Source organism: Macrosteles quadrilineatus, unplaced genomic scaffold (assembly GCF_028750875.1).
Source record: "Macrosteles quadrilineatus isolate MER2022 unplaced genomic scaffold, UCM_ALF_1.0 Scaffold_64__1_contigs__length_664444, whole genome shotgun sequence".
In the NCBI taxonomy this organism is placed as follows: Eukaryota; Metazoa; Arthropoda; class Insecta; order Hemiptera; family Cicadellidae; genus Macrosteles; species Macrosteles quadrilineatus.
In genome coordinates this window covers 535,268-543,687 of record NW_026542657.1, presented here as the reverse complement: position 1 = coordinate 543,687, position 8,420 = coordinate 535,268, and the positions used below count along the sequence as shown (strand labels likewise).

General features: G+C 31.7%; 1 protein-coding gene across 12 annotated transcripts in view; it reads left to right on the top strand.

Annotated features, from left to right (window-relative positions):
• Positions 1–451: 451 nt before the first annotated feature.
• The window catches only part of LOC128981965 (zinc finger protein 37-like), a 188,792-nt gene continuing 180,823 nt past the window's right edge, over positions 452–8,420 (top strand). For 8 of the 12 annotated variants that reach the window (XM_054400985.1, XM_054400984.1, XM_054400982.1 and 5 more), the window contains exon 1: positions 555–736. The gene's annotated coding sequence lies outside the window, so the exon portion shown is untranslated. Of the gene's footprint in view, positions 530–554; positions 786–7,525; positions 7,562–8,420 lie in introns of those variants that run through there. The other 4 variants (XM_054400976.1, XM_054400975.1, XM_054400978.1 and 1 more) reach the window with 4 other exon arrangements.

Genomic DNA, 8,420 nt, shown 5'->3' with positions numbered 1-8,420 from the left:
TAACATAGTAGGTTATGATCGTTACAATTTTGATAGTTTTTTAATTTTTTAGAAATTTGTATTTTTTATGGGAATTTTCCCATAAAACCCCATAAAATAACTGAAAAATAGGATTTTCCCAGAAATGGCTCGAACGATTTTGATAAAAATTTTGTATGTTATAGTCCTTTATATTCTAAACAAAATGGTACAAATCCCATTTCTGTAAAAATTACGGTTCAAAAGTTATTGTGAATTATGTCATTTTCCCATAAAACCCCCATAAAATAACAGAAAAATCGGATTTTCCCAAAAATGGCCCGAACAATTTTGATAAAAATTTTGTATGTTATAGTCCTTTAAATTCTGAACAAAATTGTACAAATCCCATTTCCGTATATTTACACCACTTACACATAATAAAGGTTGTTGAACAACTTATGGGAGAAAGTATGTGTCAGAATGCTGATACCGTTTATTTTGTATACATTAAAAAAAATGTGCTGGAATGGGCGGGCCAGCTTCACGGCACTTTTTGGGTTTTGGTTTGGTAAGATTTAAGATAAGATAACAAAAGTAAGAAAGATAACAAAAACAAAAGTAAGAAAGATAACCTAACCTGTCCTGTGTATGTTATGTTTTGTTTTTATCCAAACAACATGACAAGAAACAAACTTGTGTTCATCTATCAAATTTTACAAGATCATTAAAAGCCAACGCAGAATAAATGTTTATAGTTTGATAAAAGAAAAGGCAAGTAAGTAGACCAAGTGACCAAGACACAGACAATCTTAAACACATCATAGGTTAATACAGTAGCAAAGTAGCAATCAAACATGCCGTACTGTAGTAGGCCTAACATGTAATTTCCCTAATTAACTTGATTTTAAATGATTAAGTAACAGCTCCTGGGTACCGTTTCTTAAAGCATAGCCCATAGTTAAGAAACTGTACCCACAGTTTCTTAACTTGGCTACCTACGCTAGCCTAGGCTATAATATCGATTGAAACTAGGCCTAGGCTAATGTCTGTGAAACTGCCAATAAACCAACATTAAGCTATGACGTCACGTCAGATCAGTAGATCAAGAAGGCCGTGGCATCAAAACTTCCTAACCTCAAATGCATGTATCAAAACTTTCTAACCTCAAACACATGTGTCACATGTCAAAACTTCCTAACCTCAAATACATTTTATGTTTAAATTACACCTTTTGAGCAGTTATTAAGTGTTTGTTTTACTAGTATACCATTTTTATGTTAATGCGGTGCCGAAATAAAGTGCAATGACCACTAATAACACTTGTTTTTATTCCATTGATATGTAGGCCTACTTCCACTAACCTCAAAGTGCATTTCACACTACAAACATACATCTGACTAGATTTATGTAGATTACTTTTATGGATTATGTTACATTATAAGTCAATACATGTGATAATAAAATAGCATGCCCATACGATGCTTATGATGGTTTCTATATGTGGTAACAGTTAGACCTGCTCCTTACCCAACTACCGATTTAACAGATTAAAAAAAAACAATTATATTTTAAAATTCGCTCGATAAATTTTCATTATTTTAATGGAGAATGTTATTTACACGTCTACACATGTTATAATAAAATGGCAAGCCCATTCGATGCTTATGATGGTTTCTATAGGTGGTAGAAGATAGGCCTGCTCCTTACTGAGCTACCTATTTTTCAGATAAAAAAAGATATATTTCAAATTTGGCTCGATAAATTTTGATTATTTTTAAGGAGTATGTTATTTACACGTATACACGTGTCATAATTAAATGGCAAGCCCATTCAATGCTTATGATGGTTTCTGTATGAGGTAGAAGTTGAACCTGCCATTTATAAGACTACTGATGTTACAGATTTAAAAAAAATCATATTTCAAATTTCGCTCGATAAATTTTGATTATTTTTATGGAGTATGTTATTTACAAGTATACACGTGACATAATTTAAAGGCAAGCCCATTCAATGCTTATGATGGTTTCTATAGGTGGTAGAAGATAGGCCTGCTCCTTACTGGGCTACGGTTTTTTTCACCTTTTAGGGAATTATTTCCAGGGGCCTGTTTCATAACAATGCATAAACAATGCTTATTATTACAGTAGAGTCCCGCAAACTCGGTGCAATGTGTAATGGAAGGGTGCCGAGTTTGTGAAATGCCGGGTTATCGGGAAGTAGAGTTAAAAATAAGAACAATACAACATTTAAGCTTTTTAATCCCTTTTTTAATTAATAGATTTAAATATTACAGGTCAGTATTAAGTCATCAGATATAGTAAAACAAATCCTTAGTACGAGTTGCAAGTATATTGTTATGAAACAGGCTCCAGGCAGGGACATATTTACGTATCTGCCGGCTCTAGGCAACAAAATTTTTTGTTTGAAGTTCATTGTTGGTGATGGTGAGTTAATGTTGTTCAAAGGTTTATTGCGGACATTTTCCATCACGATTGTAAATAAACAATACACATGTGGAAAATGTCCGCAATAAACCTTTGAACAACAACAACATTTGTCGCCCTTCCCCTCACATTTTTCACTTTTTCCCCTCACAAAAATAGGCTTTTGTTTCACTTTGTGTTCTGAAATTATTTTTTACTTAATAAAAATAATTCAAATAGTGGTTTTGCCTTTCCCATAATTATTTGCTAAACGTCAATTGTTTTAGATTACAACCTCCTTTTTAAATTTTAACCTCCAACATTTTGGTGTCCCTAAAATTTGCCGCCCTATGGGGGATGCCTAGTCCGCCAATTCGGAAATATGTCCCTGGCCTCACATGTATATTTACCTAATATGACTGGACTATTTTTTATTATTTTTATTTTTAGTTAATGTAAAATGTAATATTATGTTTTCTGAACAGGGCCGCTGAGATAAATCCTCGGCCAATTAGTAATTTACAGTTTTTAAACCTATAACAGAACTGGGACTAAAATCTATTTCCTAATTTATAAATATTACTAAAAATTTCATCCAAACTATTAAAATAATTCAATAATTCAATAGTACAATACAAAACAATCCAATAATAGTTAATTTCCATAGTGTTTTTTGTTTTTTTGCATTTTTTACTAAACAAATTTCAAATTTCTCAATTGCCCTCTTTGACCACCCTCTCGGCGGCCCTGGTTATTATGTTTTTATAAAAAAAAATAGTCTGTTGTAGGGTGAATGTACCAATAAATGCCCATTATACTATACCAGTTTCAATAAAAACTGCAACATAAATTATTTTCATAAAATTAACTAACTAAACCCAGTATTTTTTTCCTTTTTAAAACAAGTCTTACTTCACCTAAACTGGTCAGTTATTGGTACATTCACCTTATTTATTTTATTATATTTGTAAAGATTGTTTGGTTGTTTTGTTTCAACAGATGTTTATTTTGTTCTCTTTACTTGTTTGTTTTATTAAAACAATTTTATGCTCCTTTTGTTTGTATTTTTTTTATTACAACAAATTTATGTTCCTATTGTTTGTAGTGTATATTTAAGATTCTAATGTGTATTTTAAGCCTAAATACAGGGTGCGGCAAAAAAACCGATCTATTTTCTTCAGCGCACTGTTCAGCGACAGGCCGTCTGAGGGTTTTTGGGAGTAGACTCGTTGGGTAGCCTATACGATGCCATTTATTGTAATCATAGAGCAACTTAAAACTTTATTAAAAAGCCAAAACCCAAATTAAAACATTTATCACACCTTGCTTATGCACCATTTTACTAACATTATTGTTAGTATTGTCTTGAACATGGTAGATGAGGTTCTCTACAATTCGGTAGGCAAGTTCTTAAAAAGTTTGGCTCCAGTGTAGGATGGCTTCAGTTGGAATCTGAACGTGTGATGTACTGGTTTTGAAGTCATACACTGTAAATTTTTAAACTTATTTCCTAAATCAATAGCCTACGATGGAGCTAGTCCAACTTCTACTCCCACTAGGAGGTACGATGTGAACAGCCATACAAGTGCAGTAGCCGACCATGGAGCAGGTACAGGTAGGCTAAGTATTCTACAGATGCATTTTATTTTATTTCTTGGGTATCTTAAGAAATAATGATCATATTACATAAAATTCATTAAAATTGTGTAAACGATTTTTTAGATATACATTTTTTATTAAATGGGAAAATCGGTAGCCTAGAATTGAACAGGCACATCATTAAAATCAGTAAAATCATTAGCCTACGAAAGTGCAGACTGCAGGTCCAACTTCTAACTCATACAGAAACCATCTTAAGCATTGAATGGGCTTGCCATTTAATTATAACATGTGTATACTTGTAAATAACATACTCCATAAAAATAATCAAAATTTATCGAGCGAAATTTGAAATATAATTTTTTTCTTCTGAAAAATCGGTAGCTCAGTAAGGAGCAGGACTATCTTCTACCACCTATAGAAACCATCATAAGCATTGAATGGGCTTGCCATTTAATTATGTCACGTGTATACTTGTAAATAACATACTCCATAAAAATAATCAAAATTTATCGAGCGAAATTTGAAATATAATTTTTTTCTTCTGAAAAATCGGTAGCTCAGTAAGGAGCAGGACTATCTTCTACCACCTATAGAAACCATCATAAGCATTGAATGGGCTTGCCATTTAATTATAACATGTGTAGAAGTCTAAATAACATACTCCATAAAAATAATCAAAATTTATCGAGCGAAAATTGAAATATAATTTTTTTCTTCTGAAAAATCGGTAGCTCAGTAAGGAGCAGGACTATCTTCTACCACCTATAGAAACCATCATAAGCATTGAATGGGCTTGCCATTTACGTATGACATGTGTATACGTCTAAATAACATACTCCATAAAAATAATGAAAATTTATCGAGCGAAATTTGAAATATAATTTTTTTATCTGAAAAAAACCGTAGCCCAGTAAGGAGCAGGCCTATCTTCTACCACCTATAGAAACCATCATAAGCATTGAATGGGCTTGCCATTTAATTATGTCACGTGTATACTTGTAAATAACATACTCCATAAAAATAATCAAAATTTATCGAGCGAAATTTGAAATATAATTTTTTTCTTCTGAAAAATCGGTAGCTCAGTAAGGAGCTGGACTATCTTCTACCACCTATAGAAACCATCATAAGCATTGAATGGGCTTGCCATTTACGTATGACATGTGTATACGTCTAAATAACATACTCCATAAAAATAATGAAAATTTATCGAGCGAAATTTGAAATATAATTTTTTTATCTGAAAAAAACCGTAGCCCAGTAAGGAGCAGGCCTATCTTCTACCACCTATAGAAACCATCATAAGCATTGAATGGACTTGCCATTTAATTATGTCACGTGTATACTTGTAAATAACATACTCCATAAAAATAATCAAAATTTATCGAGCGAAATTTGAAATATAATTTTTTTCTTCTGAAAAATCGGTAGCTCAGTAAGGAGCAGGACTATATTCTACCAACTATAGAAACCATCATAAGCATTGAATGGGCTTGCCATTTAATTATAACATGTGTAGAAGTCTAAATAACATACTCCATAAAAATAATCAAAATTTATCGAGCGAAATTTGAAATATGATTTTTTTCTTCTGAAAAATCGGTAGCTCAGTAAGGAGCAGGACTATATTCTACCAACTATAGAAACCATCATAAGCATTGAATGGGCTTGCCATTTAATTATGTCACGTGTATACTTGTAAATAACATACTCCATAAAAATAATCAAAATTTATCGAGCGAAATTTGAAATATAATTTTTTTCTTCTGAAAAATCGGTAGCTCAGTAAGGAGCAGGACTATCTTCTACCAACTATAGAAACCATCATAAGCATTGAATGGGCTTGCCATTTACGTATGACATGTGTATATGTCTAAATAACATACTCCATAAAAATAATGAAAATTTTTTGAGCGAAATTTGAAATATAATTTTTTTTTTCTGAAAAAAACCGTAGCCCAGTAAGGAGCAGGCCTATCTTCTACCACCTATAGAAACCATCATAAGCATTGAATGGGCTTGCCATTTACGTATGACATGTGTATACGTCTAAATAACATACTCCATAAAAATAATGAAAATTTATCGAGCGAAATTTGAAATATAATTTTTTTATCTGAAAAATCGGTAGCTCAGTAAGGAGCTGGACTATCTTCTACCACCTATAGAAACCATCATAAGCATTGAATGGGCTTGCCATTTACGTATGACATGTGTATACGTCTAAATAACATACTCCATAAAAATAATGAAAATTTATTGAGCGAAATTTGAAATATAATTTTTTTATCTGAAAAAAAACCGTAGCCCAGTAAGGAGCAGGCCTATCTTCTACCACCTATAGAAACCATCATAAGCATTGAATGGGCTTGCCATTTAATTATGTCACGTGTATACTTGTAAATAACATACTCCATAAAAATAATCAAAATTTATCGAGCGAAATTTGAAATATAATTTTTTTATCTGAAAAAAACCGTAGCCCAGTAAGGAGCAGGCCTATCTTCTACCACCTATAGAAACCATCATAAGCATTGAATGGGCTTGCCATTTAATTATGTCACGTGTATACTTGTAAATAACATACTCCATAAAAATAATCAAAATTTATTGAGCGAAATTTGAAATATAATTTTTTTATCTGAAAAAAACCGTAGCCCAGTAAGGAGCAGGACTATCTTCTACCACCTATAGAAACCATCATAAGCATTGAATGGGCTTGCCATTTACGTATGACATGTGTATACGTCTAAATAACATACTCCATAAAAATAATGAAAATTTATCGAGCGAAATTTGAAATATAATTTTTTTATCTGAAAAAAACCGTAGCCCAGTAAGGAGCAGGCCTATCTTCTACCACCTATAGAAACCATCATAAGCATTGAATGGGCTTGCCATTTAATTATGTCACGTGTATACTTGTAAATAACATACTCCATAAAAATAATCAAAATTTACCGAGCCAAATTTGAAATATAATTTTTTTTATGAAAATTTGGTAGCACAATAAGGTGCAGGCTTATCTTCTACCACATATAGAAACCATCATAAGCATTGAATGGGCTTGCCATTTAATTATAACATGTATAGAAGTCTAAATAACATACTCCATAAAAATAATAAAAATTTATCGAGCCAAATTTGAAATAAATTTTTTTTTTTTTTAAATCGGTAGCTCAGTAAGGAACAGGCCTATCTTATACCACCTACAGTAACCATTATAAGCATCGAATGGGCTTGCCATTTTATTATGGCATGTATATACGTGTAAATAACATACTCCATGAAAATAATAAACATGAATCAAACCAGATTTGAAATAATACACTTTACTCATTCTGTTGATTGTACCAGTTGAAGCTGTTTTTGTTTACTGTAACACTGTTACAATCTCGTACGTCGGGAGTATATTTCGTGATTCAATATTATGGTATAACAGTAACAGTGTTATATCATTATTTTTTTTTCGTATGTGCCTCGGTTACATTTATTAATCAAATTAATTAAATTTAATATTAAAATAGGCTGAAAGGAATGTTTACATATCTTTGTTGCGAGTAGTGCACTTTGAGGTTAGTGGTTCATAGAGTGATACAATGGAATAACAACAAGTGATATTAATGGTTATTGTACTTTATTTAGGCAACTCAGTTATATAAAAATGGTACATTAGTAAAACAAACACTTAAACACTGCTCAAAATATATGATTTCCACATTTTTCAGTGAAACATGCATTTGAGGTTAGGAAGTTCTGAAGCCACGGCCTTCTTGATCTGCTGATCTGACGTTGACGTCATAGCTTAATGTTGGTTTATTGGCAGTTTTACATCCATCCTAGGCTATCAGTTGAAAATAGGGGTACAGTTTCTTAACTGGGCTATCCTAATATCGATTGAAACTTTCGAATTGAAAATATCGATTAGGCCTAATAATATATTTTTAATATATTATTAAATGGGATATTTTTCAATGGGTACAGTTTCTTAACTGGGCTACTTATGCTAATATCGATTGAAACTATCGATTCGATTAGTAAACCTTTGTGCGATTTTTTCACCTTCAGCAAGTTTGGTTGGTTAGGTTAGGTTATGGTAGTTAAATTTGATAATAAATATATTTAAACATATCTATTATTAATCAATATTTTCAATTCGAAAGTTTCAATCGATATTAGCATAGCCCAGTTAAGAAACTGTACCCTTTTAAATATATTTATCATCAAATTAAACTATCATAACCTAACCTAACCAACCAAACTTGCTGATGGTGAAATAATCGCACGAAGGTTTACTAATCGAATCGATAGTTTCAATCGATACTAGCATAGCCCAGTTAAGAAACTGTACCCGATTAAGTTATCAATTAATAATCGATATTTTTTACTAACTTATGTGTAGCCTATATCAATTTTAAAATGAAACTGCCATAA